The sequence below is a fragment of the Patagioenas fasciata genome, chromosome 2 (genome assembly GCF_037038585.1).
Source record: "Patagioenas fasciata isolate bPatFas1 chromosome 2, bPatFas1.hap1, whole genome shotgun sequence".
NCBI classification, from domain to species: Eukaryota; Metazoa; Chordata; class Aves; order Columbiformes; family Columbidae; genus Patagioenas; species Patagioenas fasciata.
In genome coordinates, this window is record NC_092521.1 from 155365583 (window position 1) to 155389941 (window position 24359).

Below are 24359 nucleotides of genomic sequence, written 5' to 3' on the forward strand. Positions count from 1 at the left end.
CTTAGGATAGAAAAAGTCTCCTTAGAAATAAGTTTCTTTGAAAAAAATGTGTATCGTTAGTACTTGAGTGAATAGGAACCTTTTCCATGTGTATATTTCTGGTTTTAGATCTACAGAATGCTTTAAAATAACAAAGTCAGTATGCATTTAAGAAGAAATTTCCTAGACTTTATCATAAGTAGTAATTTCCTTATGTGTACATATTTTTTCCTAAATGGAGGAAAATTAGCAAAGCACAAAGTCAGATTTCTTTACTTTTGCCCTTCACGCCCTGAAATCTTGAAGAACCAAGAATCTTTTTCCTTTCTGCAGTCCCCGGGGTGCAGAGGGCATCAAACAGTCCATACTCTGAAACTCTACCAAATTCACTTCATTTAAAATGCAGCACTGTGTTTTCCCCATTGGGCAAAAGGAGCAGTTGAATACAGTGGTCAATGTGTAATTTTGTTCCTTTCTATCTGTGGAAAATGAATGTTTCATAGCCACCACAGAAGCTGAGGCCTTGGAGGGCCCTTGTCCAAGTGCAGCACAGGAGGGGGAAATGCATCCTGGTTCTGTTCACTGTGAAATATACCTCAGACTTCCATTTCCAGCGTTTGTCCCTCCTGTGCACGTGGAAATAAATGAGATAGCAGTGATACTTATTTATGAAGATATAATGCCCTCTGTTTCTGTAGCTGCAGGAATGCTAAGTTTATCAAAAACTAGATTCTGATACAAATTTTTCTTTTGGCAACAATTTAGCTCTTGGCTGACTCTTTTTTAAATATAAATATGATAAATGCATGAATTTCAGCAGCCACATGACAGACAAATTTTGAACAGAAAAGTTCTGCAAGGGCTGAAGGAAAATCAACTTACTCAACCAGCTGATGTTTTGTGAAATGGGCTGTTGGAATGCAGAGCAGAAGTGGTTTGCAGTAACAGCCTGGGTTATCAATCGATGTTTTACACACAGCTGACATGGTCTTATGGTCTTGTAAACTCTCACACAAATAGCTTTGCTAATCTGAAGATTTGCACTACCTTCTGGGAAAGTGGGGGATAACAAAGACTACATGTGATACAATTTGCAGTTATCAGTGAATAAAGCAGATCCATAAATTTTAAGTTGAACCAAGTTCTGTTTTCAAATACACTTTGCAGGCTGATGAAGCAAATGTCATTCTCATCTTGTTATTGTTCATTAGCCGAAGGATGTGAAATCATTCTCCATATCTGGTCTTTCTTCTCTCACCAGACATTCCCCCCCATTCCTGTATAAATAGTGCAAGTTCATCCATCATCAGGTAATCAGAAGACTGTCAGGATCTACTGGCTGCAAAATTTGAGAGTTCTTATAATTTCATTTGAAATATGGAAGACATACTTGAGAAACTGCTGGAAAGAGAAAGTGATGTATTTTACAGAATAATTAGTTCTGCTTTTGTGCTAGGTTTTCCACTAGTTTTTTTCTTAATGATGTGGACTGTTTCTCTTCTGTGCTGTTGTTCACATTTGGCCTGCTTTCAGTGAAGCTTATAAACAGGGGTAATTGCTGTAAATGAAATCTGGAAAGCATATACAAATAGGAAGAAAATCTACCAGTACTAATCTCATGAAAATTAATTTAACAGAAGTGGACCTTAAGTCATAGGGATTTCAAATGTGAGGATTTATTTAAACTAGTTTCCAAGGTGACTTTTGATAGCTTTAAATAATAAACATTTTGTTTAAGAGAAATCTCAGGAAAGCCCTCTGTCCATTTGAATGTATGTTAACATTCCTGTGCCTGAGACCTCCCTGAACTCTCTTATTCTGTGACTTTTACACTGTTGACTTTGCCTTTTTTGCTGGTAATGTCAGGCTTACTTGTTCAATCTCAGCTGTGTGACTGAGGCCCTCATCATTATCCATTGTTTGAACAAGGTCTTGTTGTGTGCTCTGACTGATTGATTGCTTATTCTTGATAAACAAAGATTTGCACTCAAGGTCTTTGAAACATTTCTTGCTCAACTAGTCCACATATAAGCACAGAAGGCTAACTGTCCCTCTCCTATGTTCATTCATTCAAAAAGGTAATTCTTTTTTTCTCAGACAGAATCACTATATCAGAAAGGAAGAGAGAGCAATCAAGGGGAAGTATTATTTTCTAGTCCTACTTATCTTTTTGTTGAAGCTATAGTGTTTTTCTGGGTGCTTCTTTAATCTGAAGTCACAGCACAAGATATTACATTAATGAACTCAGTTTTTTCCTGAAATGGACAAAATGAAATCCTGGTGATGCTAGAAGAGGAGGAGCACTGAAAACTATTGTCTCTCTGTGAAAACAGAGGGAGCCCAAAGTTATGTTGTGAATATGAGTAAAAGGAGATGCTCAGCTCACAGCTTCATTTTGGAACTGGATCAGCTGTGAGTACAAACCCTTTTCAGGTGATTTTAGTTAATAATTCTTTGCCTATTCTTACTTCTTCACTGACACAACTGATTAACATAAACAGTTTTTAAAATATTCTAATACTGCGTCAGAGTGACAGTTCAGTCTGCGTTAATGTCATTAAAAAAGAACTATAGCATTATTTTTTTCCGGTCAGCCTTACTGTTTAATATCTTAAATATGTGGAAGATAATAGCTGAGTAAAGCTTTCAATGTCTGCTCCAATGAAAAGATGTAATCTGGTCATGTGCAATTCTGCTATAATTTTACTGTGAGGGGGAAGAAGAAATCTCTTGCAGGTTGCTGACATTTTGCAAAGTGGTAAGGACTCCACTGTGATGTGCAGACACAAAATAGCAACTGTCTGACTTCTACATGAACTGTTCATTTCTATCTACTCCTATGCAAGGAGTAAAATTTTCTTACAAAGGCAAGGTCAGCAAAATTCCTCCAAATAAAATTCATGATGTCACTATAAAAGGGATCTTTATGTAGCTAGTATATATGGAACTGACGAGTTTTACGGCCATTTTATGGTAAGATTCAACTATATTTAAGAGAAGTATGTATCTTGATCTATTTGAATAAGGTTCTCTACCCCTCCCCTTTTATTGGGATTTGACTGGAGAAGGAGAAAAAATATTTTATTGACTTTTTTTTTTTTCTTTCTTCTCTGTGGTCATAAAAAAAAATTGTTATTTAAAGAAATGTCAAGGTCAATGCACATCTCTAATACTATGTACATAAAAATATACATGAAAGTTCCCTCATACTCCTTCATTCCTTTACTGCATAATGGTAAACAGGCAAAGTTTATTCTTATGCTTACACTTGTTAAATAATTTATTCTTTTTGAAAAATGCTATTATAAACATCGCTTAGTATTTTTTTGGGTTCTACATATCATTAATATTTAGAGGAAAATATGTCTCTTGAAAAGTTAAAACAGCAGATTGGAGTCTTCTTCAACTTGCGAAGGTAGATGCCATGTAGATGCAGTGAGATGCCAGACTTACATCAATTCGAAATGGTTGTAAACATGACAGAAGAGTCAAGCGCCACTTTCCCTGTATGAACAGAATGACTAATACATAAGAAGCTAATTTACTAGGAACATTTAGTCATGGCTTCCCGTAACTGGGCCACTTTGTGAAACACTTAATTACACACCAGGAATTGTAGATAACAGTGTGCTGGAAAGCTTAGGACATTGTAGTAGAAGTGGACCCCCAACTTTGTAATTTTAAGAAATGAACAACATTTCTCATGTAATCAATCCCATTTCATTTTAATGCCCACCCCTGAATCTCTTAAATCTTAATTTAATCATTAAAAAGGCATTCTGACTAATCAATACTGCTCCATTCCTACTGCCTGTAAGTCTGCAAATGGCGGGTATTGATCCATCCCTGTCAGGAGGTTCCTGAGTTTTCCACATGGGTCTGTTTGTCTTTCTGCATTCTTATTCCCTGTCCATTCCCAGTAGATAGTCGTCTCAGTAATTCTTAGCATCCAGTCAGTAAGTAATTCCAGTTGTTGATGGGTACCTTAGGCTCTACCCCCTTCTGTGCTGCTTGTTTATCAATATTTGAACAATGCACACTGTCTCCCTATGACCCTCATTCCATCTTTTTTTTTTCCCTTGTCAGACGCTGCTCTTTTTGAATAATCATTTTGACTGAATAATCACTTTGTCTCTGGAGACAGACCCTGCTAATCTCATTTCCATTTAGTCTTTGCATTCTATGGATTCTTATACTGCACAGCATCCTGCCTTCCAGAGCCGTGTTAACTAACAGAACTAACACCTGCTGCATCTGGATTAATTTTTAAGAAAAAGTGGGGTAAGCATGTGCAATAAAGAGTTCGGAAATTCTTTTTTTTTTTCTTTTTTTTGAGTATATGAGCATCCCTACACATACATCTATACATTGCTAACTAAACTTGTGAAAAGGTAGGAGGAGGTAGTCAGGTTTATGGGAGTTTTATCTTGCAGTTTTGTGTTAGCCCTCAAAATCCACCCTCATGGTGGAAGTCCCAAAGTGCCAGGTGTGTGATATTTTTGGCCATAATCTTTGTCCAGAAGTTTTAATCAGTCTTCTAGATATCAGCCCTGTTACCTTGAATATGATGTTTAATATTTTTGTCTGTATTTAGTATTCCCTGCAATGCTATTGTTGAATCTGGGAAACAAACCTCATATATGCATAGTATTTCTTGTTATACAGTGCAAGATGTCGTGCAAGGTTTTTAGATTTTGTGGACATTTCTGATGCTGCAGTACAATAGTGGCACATGAGCTTGAGGACAACTTGCAGCCGGTCAGGGTTCATTACTCTTCTTACCTTCAAGCTGATGTTAAATGGGAGCTTGATGACACTGATGAACTCAGGACAAACTCATCGAGCAGTAATATAGGTCCTCTGTCCTAAGCAGGATACCCCAGGGCTAAAAATACTTTAGAATGCTTTGATTCTTCTTGTCACCAGAGTCTTCATTGGGATCATCTTCATCCAACTGGTCTTTAAATAGAAGTTATTGAGAGCAAGAGACCTCAGCTAAGCAGGAACTAACCACTGACTGGGGAAGAAACGGGTCAACCTATATCAGATTTTAGGGACGATAAATGAAAATGATTAAGAGCCAACTGTCAAACCAAATTCTTCCTAGTTTTATGATTTCATTTACAAGCAGTGGAGTTAATTAAGAGGTGTATCATTCTGCAGGATTTTTTAACTTTAAGGGTTGTTGAGTCTGAACAGGTGTGAGAGATTAGGTGTAGCTGAGAACAGAAAGCTGGTGGAAGAAAATATTGATGTTTATGATGTTCAGTCTTTGCTTGAGGGGTAAGAAAGGAGAAGAAATCACCTTGCCCAGGAGAGAGGTTTGAAAATATGGAGTTTTTTTTCAGTATAATCTATTCTTCTCATAATTAGCAGTTCTTGGATGATTATCTGAGAATGAAGCTGGTTGTACCAGGTGATTAACTGAGTACCTGTGTATGAGATTACTAACTTGGGCATCTTCTACTCTCTCCAGAGTCAGAGAAGGTTAAGAACCAGTCTTTTTGGTCTGTACTAAATACTAATTGGCATTGTATTTTACTGGAAAGTCTTGTCCCCAGTCACAGCAGAAAACTGTGTTTTTGTAACAGCAGTTGTGGCCGCCCTTACTTGGCAAGTCATAGCCTTCTCCGAGCAACCTTCTCTCTGTCCTGTGTTTTTATTTTGATTTTATTTATTTATTTATTTATTTAATTCAGGAGATATTAAAACAGGCAGCAGTATTTTGTCAGTGGCTAGAAATGATGCATAACCTGCAGAAAAAAGTATGCTTGGCAAGCTTGAGCAGTGAGAATTGATTCCAACCCAATCTGGAACTGTTTGTGTGTTCAGAACTGGCGGACCAGCATGATCAAGGATAAAATGGGATGTGAATTCAAGTGAATAACTATTTAACATGAGAAAAAAAACCTTAAAAGACGACATCTTTCTAAATTGCAGAGAACAGCTCAAATGTAATAATGAGTTTTCTGTGCTACATCTTTATAGATTTGCTGGGAAAAGAGAAATGTGATATAAAAATCAATATTTCTCTCAAATTGATAAGGATTTTGTTTACACTGACAAGGTTTTTCAAGTCTTAATTGAATGATCTCTCTTTGACCTCATAAAGCCCTTGATATGTACACACACAAATAACTTTGGCAATTGGTGCCAGAGTGACCAGGCCCAGCCCAGGTGTGAGTGAGTACAAGTTTTGCAAGTAAGTACATAGAATTACAATCATATCTCCCAACCTTAATTGCCTCATAGAAAATAAACACTCCCAGTTACGTGATCTTCCCTATTGCCAGGACAATACAAATCACAAAGATCTCTGATAAGACCCTGCTTTTAATGAGAGAAGATTGTATTTCTTCTCAAATCCCTTTAACTCTCTGCCTTGATTTGAGGGACGGGGCAACTAAATTAAATTGAATTTAAGAAACGGGAAAACTAAAAAGTCTACTAGGACCACTGTTAGGATCAGAGTTTGAAAAGCTTTGAGAGTAAGATATGAAAATCTTTGCTCAGACTGCCAGGGTGGGCTGGCACTGCTCAGTCTTGCTCGTACTCTGAGATGCTGAGCACCCGCTAATGCTCTGCACTTGAGGATTGCTGAGGTTGAGCCTCCTCCAGAGTTTGGCTTGGGGAAGCCAGACTTGGGCTTCTGTCCTGCCAGTGGGACATTAGTGTTTATGATGCTGTGTACATTTCAATATTGATTTCTGCAGATTTCAATATTGATTTCTGCAGTAGTCCTCTGAAGAAGTACTTGTTATTATCCCAGATAGATAAGGCATGGGAGAGGTTGAACTAGTTAAATAGTACAACAAAGAAAACTATAATACATGCCTAAATATTGTGAAAGATCCTCTCATGCAACTGTAACAAGGTGCCAACACTTGCTGTGGTTTTATATGCTTCATACTGGTTGCCATTTGCAAATGTTCAAAATGCATTTGTCCTCTTTTTCACTGCTATGAAAGACAATGAGATTATTTTAAAAATCTAGAGACTTAAAATAAATGTATTGCTTTTGGGATGACCATGTTCTTTTAGCAAGTAGTGAGGGGAAAGTCCCCTCCTCCTAGTTGGGAGGTGGCTTTGTCCTGCTGGATGTTCAGCTGGAAGGGCCAGGCAATATTCCTGCTGCAGGACCACAGTCACCTGCTCCACTGCATGGAGAGGACCCTGCGCTTTTGGTGTCCATCCACCTGCAATGTGCTGCTTCTGCTTTGGCTGGCTGTCAGAATGGGTAGAAAGACCTGCCAGGATGTCTGATACTTTTGCCGTGGCCAGTCAAAAAGGTGAGAAGACTTTTACCTTCCCTTTTGACTGTGAGTGAGCGGTCCCAGAGGGAAGGAGAACAGTGAGGGTGACCTGTTCCCTGTGGGGATGTGTGTCCTGGGTGGGTGGAGGAGAGGTGAGCAGTGAAGAACTTCCATGCAAAGAATCCCTCCTCATTTAACACACAAAAGCGAAGCACAATGAAAGATTAACAGCAAAAGGAACAAAATATCCTGCTTTTTGCCTGCACACCTTCTTGTGGAGTGCTACTGCTGCTGAGAGGTTTTATCAGATCCCTGGTAATAAGTATATAACAGAACTTACCTTTCTAAATCCACACGTATTAATCGGTAATGTTACGGGCTTGTTATAGCTGTGGCCTTTGAGAGAACTTCCACTTGCTCATAATGTAGCTGTGATTCAAATAAAGTCGTTGATGTAGAATTCTTAGGTTGTAGTTAAAGTACTGTGCACAGGGCCTGAGTTTTAAACATAGAAGTAAGTAACTGCTGTGCTTACAAGAACGGATATTGAGACGTGCTGTCCGGGAGGTATTAGCTTGCTTTGAGAATCATTTTCAAAGACTAATCTCTAGTTATAATCATAGATTAATTTGCATCTTCACAATAATTGAATACACATATCCGTGTACAGGAATATTCAGTCTTGATGTCCAAAGCTTGACATAATTTTAAAAATAAATTCTGAAGTCAACCATATTTAGAAAAAAGAAAAGGAAAGGAAAGCCTTGCCTGCTGGAGATGCTGCAGCCAGCTCCTCCTTATAAATAATCTATTTTTATAACTGTACAATCAGACACCTGTTTCAATATGTGCTTTTTAGTGATTTGTCTGTGGCTTTTCATTTGCTACTTGGAAATTCTGTGAACCTTCTTATGGGGCAACATTGCTTCCCCTGCGGGTGCCCGAGAGATGTACAATGTTTCTTGCTGCTGTCTTTCAGTGGCTGCCAGCAGGCAGCTGACCACAGGACCTTTATTTAGCAAATGTGAACAACTGAAGAATTTTTGTTTGCAAGACTGAGGGGACCTGCCTCAATTTACTGAGAGCAATAACAATGTTTCTCCCCCACTGAATAGATCTAGCCTGAAGCTCCCTGACATTAATAAATGACTAGATCAACCTCCCTCACCTCCCTATCTTTTTCCAGCTACAAATGTGAAGTACAGAAAGTGAGACATGAGTAATACTTCTTGTAATTTGATTTAAAAGTTGGAGAAGAGCAGAGAAGAGAAACTCTTCTGTTAGTTTGTGTAAAATCTAAGAATTAAAATCTAGTGAAATACTCATTAGGCAAATATTACTATATTGTGCTGTGTTTTCTGGAAGGAAAGCATTAGCAATCCAGCTGTTCATTTGTATTCAAGATGTTTGTTAGATAAAACTGTAATGAAGTATTTAATCTGAAAACAACACTGAGTAAAATGTTTTTCAGTGTGAGAACGGAAACTGGAAGCAAAAGTCACTGGAAAGACCTTGTTTGCAAAATGAGTGGAGTCAATTTTATTTCAGTAAATTTACTAATAATTTGTGATGATCTGGGAGCAGAAATAGGATTCTAGCTGGTGCAGTGCTGAGCTAAGCTCAGGCTGCCAGCTGGCTTAGGAAGTCTTTATCTTGATCAGTTTAGGACATTTATCCTTCTTCCACTTCAACCACTTGGGGTTAAATATCAATGCTGCATTTTTGTAGAGTTTATTTACAGTGACTTTAGCATTTTGTTATTCACTTGGAAATTATAGTTTTCTTGCTAGTTCACTGGCTGATGAATCTTACTTTGCTTTTTTGTTCTTTCTAAATCTGCTGTGGCTAGAAGCACAATCTCTCTTTCTCTGCAAGGCAGAGGTGTACCCAACAGCTGTGAGATATTTTTGGCTTTCTGGTCTACATTTTCTTTACATTTTCCTCCTGCAATTCCTCGAGTATTCAAGTGAATAAAAGGACATGAAGTTAAAAAAAAAAAAAGAAAAAAAAAAAGAAAAAAAGTTTAAATCTGATTTGACTAAACAAGTGAAATGACTTCACATGTAGATGTGAAAATTGGCTTCTCTGCAGGATGCCCTATTTGCAGTATTTATAGTATCTTTTAACAAACATCAGATGCCTTTGTGGGTCATAACGAAACTTGACATCAGGTGAGAAAAATGTTTCACCATGAGTGTTTGGGGCTAGGAGCTGAACCCATGGTTCATGGCCTTTGAACTAATATTTTAACATTAGGGATATTGCATATTTTGTCATGGATACCTGTATAGTTAATAAAGCCTATACCTTTGCTCTTTTTAGAATCACAGAATCATAGAATATCCTGAGTTGGAAGGGACACACAACCTCATGACTACTCAGGGCAACCTAAAACTTAAACCATATTCATAATAGTGCTGCCCAAATGCTTCTTGAGCACCACCAGACTTGGAACCATGACCACGTTCCCAGGGAGCTTGTTGCAGTGCTTGACCACCCTCTCAATGAAGAACTTTTTTCTAATATCTGATCTGAATATACTGTCATTGCAGCGAAATACATACATATAGGATGTCACCTTCAATCAGCCTGAAATAAGCAGTGTGGAACATGGAGACTCCTATTAGCCAGGACAAGATACTGAAGCACAGGATGCACAGATATGCTGCTCATGCCATTAGCTGTGTGTTGTTTCCTTACAGGGGCTGAAAACACAGGTGTAGGTTCACCTTTCTTGAGAAACAGCATCTTCTCCTGCAATCATGTCAGAACTGCAAAGTCTGGGGAATGTAGCCAGGTACCTTTGGGATGCTGAGGAGGCAGGATGTTACCCTTCAGCATATCACGCTTGGGTGCTTCTTAGTTTTGATACCAACCACTCTTGGGCTGAAATAGAAAAGGCTGATCTTTCTCCATCTGCCTGGTGGGGTGCAGAGAATCCCTGACAGACTGACATGTGTGAGGAAATAAAAGTGCTCTTTATTATAGTAACTGTCATTTCATTTCATTTGTAATCTGGGAGTATAGATGTCCTGAATTCAGCTCTTATTGGCATGCTCTTTTTAGCTTGTATCACAGGAATGATCAAAGTTTAAGTAGGACAGATGTGAAGAACCTCTGCTAAAAATGGATTACTTAAAATATTTCAGAATTGTGAACAAATTTAGCCTCCATTTTCTAAGAAAGAGAGATGTAGTTGTCCTCTTTTAAGTGTAGGGAACTTTCAGGACAGCATTTTCAGAGCTGAGTTGGCTGCCTCAGTATTTCAGTATGCAGTGGAGATATTTTAATTGTTTACAGCTTAGCATGTCCTGGGTTGGGTAATTACAAACTGGTGCACAGCCATAGTCACTTTTGAAAGATTTGCCTAGCCATGAAAAAGCCTTGAAATACATTTGGAATGAGAATATAGATTTCACAGGACCCAGTCACTGCCTTGAACAAGTTTATTGCTGTTAAATCTTAATTGCTTGTATATAAACATTACGAAAATGGATTATGATGTGACATTTTTCACTTGTATGTGATATTTATATACAGCTTATTGAAATTTTTGTTGAGTAGATGTGAGGGAGAAGAGGTCCAGCTGTAATGGGTTTCCAAATTTTCCTATAAATAATTCATCTATTTACGCTGAAGTTTCTAAACTGTATCTATTTTGGTTGTGTTTTAAAGCAGCATTCAGTGTGGGTGGAACAAACTTTTAATTTAAATGTTGATTTTCATTCTGTGATACTTTTGCTTCAAATGGCACCCTCAGTATTTACAAACATAAATATTAATTTTCTTGAGTGAGTATGTCAGATCCTGGTTATATACATTTAAGCCCAGGCTTGCTAGCATTTTCACTTCATATGAAGGGGGTTAATGATGAACTAGACTACGAATCTCAAATACATCAGCAAGCTAAGTAGCTGGTGACTGTTGCAATCAGTTAACTACAAGGAAATGAAACAGGACTTATTTACATTTAGAGTGATGCCTGAGTTCTTAATCACCTCAAAGCATTTAAAAATTAACTTTACTACCAACAACTTGAGAAGCATAATGAACCCCAGGAGGGAGTTTCTTCTCTTTCTTTTTCATTGAAGTCATCTATTCATTTACATCAGACTGCTCTCACTCCAGTCTGTTTTCCTGCTAAAACCTCAAATGTTCCCTTATTTCATTTTCTTAAATAACTTGTGGTTCATTTGGTAGGCTTCATTATAAATTAGTATTAAAACTGTGCAAGAACTCTTGGTAACTACTGAAGTGCATACAGATGCAAATTCTTTAAGGATGAATAGAAGCAAACAGCTTAGTATTTGTGTGTTTTGTTGTATCTATGTATTAAAAAGGCAAAACAATATATTTAATTATCATCTTCATGCTTTCGTGAGCTTCTACACCTGCACAAGCACATTTTGTGATTTTACACACAGACACACTCACCCGGAAAGGGTGTAATCAAATAAGCAGCTAACAGCCTGACCAGTAATGACATTTGACAATTGGCAATTTAGAAGATGGAAGCAAAGATATTGAAACTAGTACGAATTCTGCAAGCTTTCCACCATAACTTTGTTTTATCTTGACTCTTATTTGCCCTGAATCCCCTAATAGGAGCAATCCTTTCATAATATACTCAGCCAACCCATTATTTCTATATACTTTTTTCCATTGCTACAAACATGAAGCACTAACACCTCCAAAAGTGGCTTCTTCCCTTGGGAAAGGTCTCAGCTATGAGAGAAAAAAAAAAAATTTCCTTTGGAAGTTTCACTTTAAGGCTTGAACTATTTTCCTGGGCTATTTACAGCTGCAGTGAAGGTGATATTTTGAGAGACAACAGTAATGAAGAGAGAGTACAGCAATCCAGCAAAACTTAATAGGGGTGAACCTTAATAGCAGAAGCTTGCTTTCTTTTTATCAGTGATTTAATGGACAAATAGAATTTAGGTGTTTACACATCTATTAAGATAAGCAGAAGTGCTAGCAGTCCAGATTATTTTTTTAAAATATAAGAGAAAACATAATAGTGCCATGGCAGGTTTAGTAAACAGTAATATTAGACACATAGTTAGAGTAGATATGTATGTGTTTATTTAGTAAGGCTATAGGCATAATTATTTTAACACTTTTACCATTGTCTGCTCTTCCAATGAAATTTTAGTCATAGATCTAATAAACTTATAAATGGGTTCTCGCGACAGCTTTTGTTACCTGTATTTTCACAAAGCAATTAGTGTATGCAATTGTAAATCTCAGGTCTCTAATTATTCAGGTACCTTATGGTATAGTGCCATCGAACTGAACTGAAGTGTTCTGGCCAGCAGTTTGTGGGGCATTTGAACGAAGGTAGCGCTGCCCTGAGTGTCCCCATTTCCTCCCACCAGTCCTGTCTGCTCTGCACCCTCTGACCTGCTGTGCCTGCTTGGAAAACTGGATTGAAGAGCTGATACCTTGGGAAAATAAGTGGTGTTAGCACTGGCACAGCCTGGGGTCTTGCAGAGCTGGAAATAAGGGCAAGGACAGGAAAGAGAAGATAGGGTGTGATTTTTCTGATGACCATGTCACCTCAGGACTGCCAGACTGTGGCCTTGGCAATGAAAAAGAAATGTACTGGTTGCAGTTAAGGGGAAATAGATGTTTTCATTTAAGTAACCTAGACAACCGCACTATGGTTGTGGGGAACAAGTGTCTCTATATATGAAACAACTACAGTTCAGTGTTGTAAAGCATTTTTCAGTCAGGAGGTAACAATTCTGCAAACAAAATCTCTTTATCTTTTTACTGAGGTGTTAAGTACTCCGACTGTCAGACAGATGGATTTTCCTGTGTGCCATCCTGGGGACAGATGGGACAGCTGATAGCTGTCACCTTGGGGGGAGGTAGCACGATATCTACCCACCTCACTGGTGAAGCTTGAGGGATCGTTTCCTTTCTTAGTCTAAAGTTGCATAGTTAATATTACTCTTTATCTCTGCAGGAAATGGAATACCACACATGGTGAGGCTGGGGGCTAGTATTGCTTCAGCTAGCTGGTTTGTGAAACAGCCAGAAAGTTTCTTATAATGATTTAAAACAAAAGGGTGCTGTTAAGTGTATCAGTGTTCAACATTTCAAATCTGTAAAATGATTCTCATGTAACTTTCTCATGGTGGACCATGTTGCCTGTTGGATTTGATGTTCTTTTTCAAAACTAACAGCTTATTTCCTCCTTATGTGTCAAATTTTCCTGAACTCTAGGGTTCTGTAAAATAACTTATTTAGACTACAAAGAGACAGAGTTTGTATTTTTTTTTTTTCAAATTAATTTGCTTATGGTTGAACAAAAAAAATTAGCCATTTTCTTTCTTACCCACTTTCCTATCCTAACCCCTTTATTTTTTTTTTAATTTTTATTTTTAATATTTCACTTATTATGAGCTCTGACCAATTATAGAAAAGTCTACCAATAAGCTACGTTTTCTTATCCTACAGTTTCAATGCGTTTCAATATAGATGGCTGTGCAACAAACCTGACAGGGCTGAAAGAATGGGCAGGACCTGATTCTACATTTGACGATAGATGAGACGCCCACTTTCTGCTTTCCCTGTAGCGAGTACCACTCACTTCTGCTATTATTTGCTGGATAAAAGCTCTGAGGAGAATTTATCACCCTTTATATTCTCCACCTCTTTGTTTTCATAACTATTTTTCTTCAAAGTGAAATAGTTGTCTCTGGAGTTTACCTCAATTTTCTACTATAAAACCATCTATATTTTCATCTTGATTTATATTTGCTGAGTGAGAGGCACAGATCTGTCTGTCAGTTCAGACAAACTCTTTCCACACATTTACTCTGTGAAAGGCTTTGATGCAAAACAATACATTTTAAAAGGTTTTTTCAGTATCATTTCATAGAGGTTAGTTTTTATGGGTTGTGTCTTAGCCAATGGTGCCTGAATCCCTTTTGATTTAGTTTTAAATGGCTCCTGATAAAAACATCTTCAAGACTCCTGCCAAGCAGTATATTACTATTTCCCAGTCCTTCATTTCAGCCAAAACCTTGTAATGTAGTTTTATTGTTTTGACTGGTTGTGACATTGATTTTAAAGGATTTACAATATACAATAAAACACCATACTCATTCAAAACATGACAAACTTCTGCAGTAAATATTTCTCTATAAACATATCCTTTCATTGTTATATAGATATTATTGATATTATTTGCCTCTGACTAGAAATGGGGAATGTCTGTGTGACCATGTTTGATGTGATATACAGTATTAAGTCTTTGGCTGAATTCACTAGTGGTTTGTTAGAGAATTTATACAATGATGTGAATCCGTACCTTTAATTTTCTTAACTCTTTTTTTAATTTTTTTTTTTAAATTTTTAAATTTTTATTTTTTTCCCCCTCCTTCTTTCTTCATATTTTCAAAATGTGGGACAGAATTTAAGGTAGAATTCCAGCTGGGAGAATGAATATCGCCATTGCCTAAGGCAAAAACAGCTAAAATTACTTCGGGAGGTTCTAGCAGGAGTTTGGGATGTAAAAGTACTGAAAACATTCATAACTAGGGAAATCTCACCCATTCATTTATTCCCTATTGACACCTGACCTTCCTTAACATGATTTTATGTGGAACATTTTCAGATATCATGGATTTGTAGGAAATTAATGTCAGGTAACAAATTGCTGGGAATGAATTATCCAGTGTGCTAATAGAATTGTTCCGATCCAGGCACTCTTCAGGCACTTTCAGCAGAAACTGAACTGAAACTCTAATTCCTGAGTGTTGCCGCTATTGCAGATTTAGTGTCCTGCTTTACATTGTTTGTACTGAAGGAGCTACAGAAAGGCTGCCTGGCAGCTGACTCCTTTGGGAATCCTTGCTAAAATGGAATGTATATTTCATAAGGCCATCCCAGAGAGCCAACTTTTGAGTAAACACACATTTCAAATGAGTAAGCAATTGTCTACTGGGAAACTGGATGGAGCTTTATTTTTAGACATATATACTAATCTTTCCGTGTGGGCAATTACAGAATCCGCAAATAGAGAACATGCTAGTTAATGCTTAACATCCCTCTAAATGCAGCCTTGCAAGCTAAATTAGTAAACACTGTAAAAAGAATATTTGTTGCATAAGACCCGGTTTCACCAAAGTCCAGTCAAAGCTCTGCTGCCATAGGAGGGTGTTTTATTGGCGTATAAACTCTGCAATGGATCTGGTTGAGTGTTCCTGGTGAGCACATATTAACTGCAGTTACCTGCAGTGATGTGAATATAACAGTATAGTCAGATTATTTTTGGATATTGATATGTATTCCTGTGACAGTTCCTGTAGTCATAATTCAGCTTCTGTAATTTGGTTTGTTTAAGTTTCGTCAGTGACTGGACACAGTGAATGTTTAGTTTCTCGTGACTTTAAACATCTGTGGTGTAGATGTCTATACCTGCGTTCATTATTCTGGGCTCCCCTTATTATCAGTGCAAGAAGCAGATACTTTTGTAATGTGTTCAGATGGTTTAGATCTCTGCTTAGGATGAGATGTCTTAGTCCCTGGACTCCATCGTCTACGTTGACTATGCAAAGATATGAGGATGGCTGGTTCAGATCTAGGTGTCTGTCTCTAGCTGAAGTCGTATAAACGCTATCAATGCTGACTATCAAAACATTTTTTTTAATAAAATCCTGCAGTTGCATCTTTAATATTAATAATTTGATAGAATTCAGTTTGGTTTTATACGTTTATTTTGGAACATTGGACCTGAGTGATAAAGGAATAAATTCGATGAATTATTCAAGGCTTTTCTCTTTATTCACTTCTATAGTTCAACAGAGATATAAATAAAGGCATTTATGTATGTGTATATATATACATTTGGCAAAAATCTTCAGGACAAGGTGAACAGAGTGATTTCTTTGTTGCTTTTTTACACTGCAATTCAAGCTTGCTCCTATGATACCTTTTCTGAAGTGATTGCATCAGTCGAAAAGACGAGATTGTTGAATATGCAAAGAACAAAAGTAAAATAAAGTTAAAAGAATGTCTTCATATCTGGACCCTTTATCCTTTTAAATCCTTTTGCATTTTCAGAAAGCACTCAGATCTTACCTGCTGCCTGCAAAAAATAGCCATGTTAAAATCAGCAGCCCCCCAAGACAACTTAGAGGATTATTGCAAAAATTTTAATGTACACAGCACAGCCTATGCTCATAGGTACATAGAAAACTGATTAACAAGTCCCAGGGTGGGGTAGTCTGATTCTTCATTAATAAGACATAGCACTATTACCTCTTCTATATATATATATAAAGTGGACTTTTATTAACAATGAGAGGCATATATAGTTTCAAATGTATAACTCCTCTTTGTCCTTTCCTTATGCTGCTCTGTGATCAGGAAAACAAATCACTTGAGAATTAAATTCAGTCAAGAGCGTGCTCTGACAGGGCTGCATTTAGTCCCATCTGTCACCTAGGAGAGTCACTGCAAAGGAGTTCCTCCTCTGTGTGCCAGGTACATGCTGGATGCCCATACCACTGCCTTCTCTGCAAGGACTTGCTGTGGCAGGTCCTCGTGCAATTCAGTGAGGGACTGAAAGTTAAGGGAGGAACCACAGGAAAAGCACACTAAATCTGCAATCTTTTCGATGAAGATTTCGCAGTGCCTCGGTCTTGCAAGTTTTTCCTACACCATCCCCTGTACTTTTTACATTGCTTATATCAATACCGCGAATTACATTACTATCCAGGAAAGGATTAATCCCAAGTTCGACAAGTGAGTATAAAGTTGGAAGATTTTGTATATAACTAGATGTCACTTGGTGTGAAGTTGGAGGATGGGCCATTCAGCTTTGGGAGTGCAAAACATAGCAGCTGCGAAGGTAGAAGATGTAGAAGATGACTGGATGGTATAGGACTGACTGAGCACAAGTGAGTGGAAAAACTTGCTTCCTAGACAGTTCCTATTTTCCTGACACTTGGTGTCTTCTACCTATTTATTTTTTATTTTTTATTTTTTTTTCCTTCCCTTTTCAGTCTGTCAGCTGAAGCTCCGTGGAGCACTGAGGTGGACAAGGGACGGAGGTCATTACAATTCACCGGACTTAATTCTTTATAGTTTTCAGTTAAAAAAAAAAAATGGTCACTTGCTCATACACTGCAATCTGCTATTACAACACTTTCTGTGTTTGTTGGCGTATTTTTCTAAGTGCCTGTGTGATAGTGTATTAGAGAGGTAGGAGAGGTTGCTGTAAGCAAACACTGATACATTAATTCTGATCACTGTGTAGTGTAAAATGCATATTGAATTTAATGCATACAATACATTTTCTGTATACCAATCTATTTCATTTTTTTCTATACAGGGACTACCTAAATTCAACATTTTAACAATAAGGAAGCCATGTAGGTCATTAAATGTTCAATTTTCTTCCTTCCCTTGCAACATCTTTTATTTCTGAGCAACATGGCAGTAGCATGAGAACATGACAGCCTTTATAAAATGTGTACTTTAGAAAACAAAAAAAAAGTTATGCAATTTCTGATCAATGCTCTGAGGGATTGGTTATCCATTGATATTGTGTTACAAATGATAAACTAGATAATAACAAAGGCATGTCTACTCGCTTCCAGCTAATGTCATCAGAAATAACTTTTAGTGGTAGTTTTGTAAATTGTTAATTGTACTGTTGTTCCATGCTGAAATCTTTGACCTAAATACTTACAAGGGAATCTGTTCTACAGTGCACTACATTGGTGCCCCTCGATCTGGCCATGCAAGCAAGAGAAACAGTGGATATTCACATGCTCCCAAGTAACAGTGGCAGCGCTTGGGAGTGGGAAGTCTGAGCCCCTGTATGCTGGGGTTTGTCTCTTGCTCATTTTCTGTGTCTTATTCTCTCTCAGCAGATCAAACATTCCCTGAAGTGTGGTAGAAGGCAGGAAGAATGACACTTGCTAATTTGAATTTCAGAAAGCACCTAAATCACATTCTGATCTCCAGGTAAATGTCTGTGAGCCACTTGGCTTTGACACTTGTTAAAACTTCATCACATATTTTCTGGTGCCAGGCTACTGTACACAGACCAAAGAGAGGAGTATGCATGTGCATGTGCTTGTGTCTGTGGGGGAGGGAATACTTTATTTGTTTGTACAGAAGATGTGAAGTGAAAACAACATCACTCTGGAAAATACGAGATCAGCTTATGAAAAAGGAGGAAAGATTTAGTGACAACTGAAAACCTTAAACTACAGATGGCCTGCTGCTGTTGCTCTATGCGAGATCTCAAGAAGGAAACATCTGGGAACATGTAATTTACTAATTTAGACATTATTTTTAGGTGTTCATTCTATTCCTCTTCCCCCTAAATGCTTTTTGAAAATACCCTCAAGCATGTAATGGGTTAAAGTCTTTTCTTAAGCAGTAACTGTCCAATATAAAGGACAATTAAAAAAAATAACATATTCTAGATGTCAATAGTGTAATAGTTGAGTGGTTCTCTCTGTGAAGATCTGGATATCTCCAAAGTAGTCTAAAGTGTGTTATTTGTACTGTAAAATTCAATATTAATCACATAAAGTGTGTTTATACTGACCAGTGACTCAAAATAAAGTCTTTTGCTTTAGGTGCCTCATCATAATCATTAGATTGAAGACTGCAAAATATTTCCTGTGCTTTCACCTGCATTTGGAAACAAATTCTTTTCAGTCAGGACTGGCCTGCTTCTTTTGGAGTTGAGACATTGAGTTTGACCGGTCAAATACTTGTGGAAGGTTTGTTGTGTATGGTGTTGCTGAAACATTGTATATACCAAAAGGGCTATGCTGAGGTAGCAACCTGCGTTGGTGCTGGTGCAAGATTGACTCACTGTCTACTTTAGATGTCAGACTGAGATAAAATCCAGTGCATGAAAATTTAGGAGCCTGTGTTCCTCCTAGTGTTGGTGGAAAGGGGTGGACACCTCTGAAAGATGACTTGTACAAGCTGTCAAGGGGGATTGTATGAATGCATCCCATTGTGTTTGCTTTCAGCCTAAATACATCTGACAAAAAATATTTCTATTTGTTTCATGGTAAGTTTACTAATAACAAACTCAACTGACATATTTTATGCCTATGTAAATATGGCTAAATGTATGAAATTGAAATAATTCCCAGGCTCCCTAGTAGGGCTACTTCATGGGATGCGGTGCACAGTTACAGTTAGCACTGTGCATGAGATCTGCGAAGGGGGAAAACAGACCATTAAATGCTGTTCAGTGCAGGCACCAGAGATGTTACGTGACACTACTGAATACAGCAGAGGTGTGTGATGCCTTAAACATACTTGCCATAAAATGATTAAATGCAGCACTCCTACTGCATCCCATGTACTTTCTGGAACAGGATCATATACGAACACTTAACAGTCTTGAGCTATGTGAAGTATTGTTAGCAGGTCTAGTGACCTTGCCTAGGATATTCGAAAGTAAACCAAGAAGTGTGCAAAAAAGGATAGTTTGTTTTTCATATTCTTGGTGGACAGTACAGAAAACGTGCTTAGGCTGTCGCAGATAAGACTCCAGTGAGATAAAAGAAAAGCCTTTCTAAGGAGCACAGAATGAAGCTATGTGGAGGCTGTGAAGTTATCATCCTCGAAAATCTCTGACTTGGCAAAATATGTCTGTTGTGTCTGCTGTGTGGAGCTGAGCTGCTGCTGAGCCTGTGATGAGTCCTGGCAGGAAGGTGGTGGTATCAACAGCTGAGATGGGAGCTGCGGTGAACACCTGGGCCATACCCAGGAGATGGTTTGCTAGAGAGTGTAGTTTTGAGGGTTTTTCTAAAGCTGGCACCAAGACTCCTCACTTTCTGCGTTAGTGGTCTCAGCCTTCCCTGACACACAGACTTGCTTTAATAGCAGGGAGGAGCAAGGCAGTTTTTGTCAGCAGAGCGATCCAGGACTTGCACTCGCTGCCAATTATTCAGACAGCCATCAGGAAGGGCTTGTTTACCAGAACAGTTTTCTTCAGCGATTTCCCACCTCAGAATGGAGCATGATCCTTTTCGCATGTGTTGTGAGCACTATTTATAGCTGAACAGTGAGAAATGCACTTGCAGCAGAACTGACACAGTCATTCGATGCAATGTGTGATTTCTCCCCAGCCCCAGACATAAAAACACAATCTGTGATATACGTTTTATCTATAAACACAATTAATCACAGTGGTTAATTCTCATGATCTCTCAGGCTGTTAATAAGGTGAAACAATATTGCTTAGCAGCTATAGTATTGGGTTGAGGAAGGATGTTTCTGAATCACTGTTTTACCTACTGTGGACAAATCACTTTGCCTCTTTGTGCTTGGTGAAGTCACCAGAGATTACTCCATCTTTATGGAAACAATGAATAAAGACAGACTCAGGGCAAGACGCCCTGGAGATAAAAATGTCATCTGTACTGCATGATATTAGTGTCTTTTCATAATGATTCCTAATGTGCATTTTTAATATCTTTGAGAAGGCAATTTGTTACTATGTTTTAATCTATCAATGCATACATAGCATTTTCTGGCATTCCTATAAATGCATGCTTTTGTTCTCAGTGCATTAACTGGGCCTTAAGGAACTTATGCTGTAAATGTGTCCTGTCACTGGAAAAAATCTGTGCTTGTGAAAGGCAAGATGGCAATGGATGGTGTGGAGCTACTTGAATGGAGCTTAGAAAAGATACTGCATTTTGCTTGCAGCACACCATGCAAGCGTCAGCTGCAGCTTTGCCCTAAAGGATCTTACTCTTGCTGACAAGCCCTTATTTATACAAGATGTTGTAATACTGGTTTACAAATGGAGTGATTGGGATAGCTGGCATGATAGCTGGACCTGAAAGCCCAGTGCTTTGCAGCACTGTTGAAAGTGGCATCAAGGCTAACTGCCCTGACTGTCCACCCTCCCACATCTTGCAGCATGCCCTGAGGGGTCCTGGAAAGCCCCTGTGAGGGGAGGTTATGTTTTTGACTGTGTCTCTGAGGTATGCCCTATAGCTGCAAGAGCAGCATCACTGCCTTTCCAGGCACCCTTGTGCTGCACCCAGGCCTGCACATCAGGCTTGTACGTGCTCAGTGGCTGGGCTGGCAGTGGTGGCATTTCCACGCTTTGCCTAGTAAGGGGTCCCTGAACCAATGAGCACCTCTGTGCCACCTTATCCTTTCTCCATGCAAAGGTGCAGTTTCTATTTGCAAGCTCTGCCAATGTCAGCACTTGGGAACCAGTGGAGAGGGCTGACAACCATGTGTCCTGCATCTGACAGTAGACCCTGGTTTCTTCCCCTCCTCTTTGGCCATTTGCTGTGAGACCCTGTGCCTTATGTAGGGCTGCATGGTAGAATCAGGATCATAGAATGGTTTGGGTTGGAAGGAACCTTAAAGAACCTCTAGTTCCAACCTCCTTGTCATGAACAGGAACACTTTCCACTAGACCAGCCTCATCCAGCCTGGCCTTGAACACTGCCAGCAATGGGGCATCCACAACTTCTCTGGGCAACCTGTTCCATTGTCTCACTACCCTCACAATAAAGGATTTCTTCCTCATATCTAGTTTAAATCTAGTCTCTTTCAGTTTAAAACCATTACCTCTTGTCCTGTCACTACATACCCTTGTAAGAAGTCCTTCTCCAGCTTTCTTGTAGGTCCTCTTTATGTACCTGAAGGCTGCCATAAGGTCTCCCTGGAGCCTTCTCTTCTCCAGGCTGAACAACCCCAGCTGTCTCAACCTGTCCTCATGGGAGAGGTGCTCCAACCTGCTGATCATCTTCAAGAAACTCTTCTGGATTTGCTTCAAATGGTAGATCCAATGGTAGCTCACAACATCTGCATAGTGTGGAAAAACAGGAGGCTGAGTGATAGATGGCTTATTGGATGCCACAAAACCTGTGGCCTGGGTTCTTTTTTGTGCATAGCCACAGGAGGTACAGCTAGATATGCTGAGAGTGACTCAAATATGTTTGGTGTGGAGGCACACAGGATATTCTAGATTTCCTCAGGATCTTTCTATCTGAACAGTGTGTAGACACAGACACCCCCTAAAACCTCACAGTTCCATTTTTATCTCAGTGGCAGAATAAAAAAAAAATCAAACCAAATCCAACTCTAGATATCCTTAAGTTGCTTCCAGACAGCAGACTAAACTTTCCTGAGCTGAACAGGGAACATGAAATCTAAAGCCAACTCTGAGTTTTCCAGATTTAGCCAGGATCTAGCTAGAAAAAATAGAACATCTTATTTATAATAGGAAATGGGTACTTGAGTGACAGGGTGTGGTATGTATTTGTGAAGGCTTCAGACTGAAAGCCAAGCAGGCTGTTTGTGTGCAGGCTGTGTTCCAGCAGAAAGGCTTCAGGTATGAATTTCCAAGGCCATCAGGAATGTTCTTCTTAAATCAATCTGCCCACCTGAGCAAAACCTGCACTCACAGCTTGATGGTCTGCTTGTGTATAGTAGGATGTATATAGGGTTTGAGTGGAATGTTATTTATGAATGGATAAAATAGAGACAAATTATAGGAAAAAATATTGAAAGGAAAGGAAGAGCCATTTGGGAGGACAAGGAACACAAGCAGCACTGAGGCAGTCTAACGATGTAACAAAAACAGAGGCAGCTCTAAAGCTCCAACACAATTATTCCTGGACCCTGTCATCTTAGCTGCTTTGGCATGTGGTCCAGTAACTTGGAACACAGAATAATGATCAGAGCAGCAGTAGGTTGTGGTTTTGTACAGCTCACCACAAGCTTTCTCTTTCCTGTCAGAAAGTATGTGTATTTGTTTTTAAAAATAGCTTTAAAGCCTCGCTCAAATATTATTTTTGATGACACTGATTTTAGAGAAATTTGTTCTAAATACAAGAATCCAACTGTGATTTAGTGAATGCCTTTTCTAGTATATATCTACCAGTGTGAGTAAAATCGTGTACATGACTTTTGAGTTTTATGAGTTCACAGCAACAAGGACAGATAAAATATTAGCTGCTCTTAACAGCACTTATCCTTTGCTATTCCCCATTATTTTCAACAATAGGAAACATGTTTTATGAAGGAGGAGCACCTTCAGGCATAGTTCTGAGTAGTGAGGGTAAGTTCAGCACATTGCCTTCTCACCGTTTTTCGACTTGACCTCCACAGTTTTGTGTGCAGAATATCTCTTGGCCTCAGTGGTCCTTCTCCACTCAGATTGAGAAGTCTGTTTAACAGTGCACGTGTGCTATTAAGACACTACAATGAGTTGGAGGTGAAGGACATCACAGACTTAATTAAACATCCCTATGTTATTCCTCTCACAAACATTAAGGTAAGAAATGACAAGAACTTGGAGGCTACAACAAAGTCGAGAATGCTTGCATCTAATTATGTCAGTGAGGTCAGGACCACCTTGCCTTTTAATAGCCCAAGATATAATTGTCACTAGTTCTGAGAAACTTAGAGGATTATCATCCAGACTCCTTTTAAAGGGTTTACCTCCATGTGGTATACTGATACATATATTAAGGCTACAGTTTTTTCCATAACCATGCTCGTATGATGTAAATACCAACAATATTACGGAAACGACCTCCTGAAAACATCAGAGTGGGAAAGAAAATGATAAGAATTGGTATTTGTGAAATAATGGATATGGCAGAACTAAGAGCTGCAGCATACAGGAATTAATTTTATTTTATTTACTTTCTGATATGAAGAAACAGAAAACTCTTGAGCATGCAGCAAGCTTAAAAGCCAGTGTAAATGGACAGCTCACAAAGACATTCACATTTTGTGGGTGTAATGAATAATTAAACTCTGGTCATTTTGAAACAAGGAAATATTTGGACAGAATGTAGAATTCTCCTGTGAAAGATCTGTGAAAATCATATCTATCTCCAGTTTCCATCCCTCTGTTGTAGTCGCTAGCATGTGGTCTATTTAGAGGGATTTTGAATCCTTGTTTATTGCAATCATTTTACTTTCAGTTTTCATATTCAACTTATGTTATAATGCCCTTAATAGAGATATATGTTTAGCATCACAGTCTATGCAGTAGAACAAGGGCAGAAGTTGCATACTGTTTGATATTACTTTCTGTACAACATTTGTGAGATTCACTAATTCAAATGTGTGCTCCAAAGCAAGATCGATACA

General features: G+C 38.5%; 1 long non-coding RNA gene across 1 annotated transcript in view; it reads left to right on the plus strand.

Annotated features, from left to right (window-relative positions):
* Window positions 1-18212, plus strand: part of LOC139827296 (uncharacterized) — a 109451-nt gene extending 91239 nt beyond the window's left edge. Inside the window, exon 4 of the long non-coding RNA XR_011737778.1 lies at window positions 18125-18212. This is a non-coding gene — a long non-coding RNA (uncharacterized lncRNA). The remainder of the gene's footprint in view (window positions 1-18124) is intronic.
* Window positions 18213-24359: the final 6147 nt, after the last annotated feature.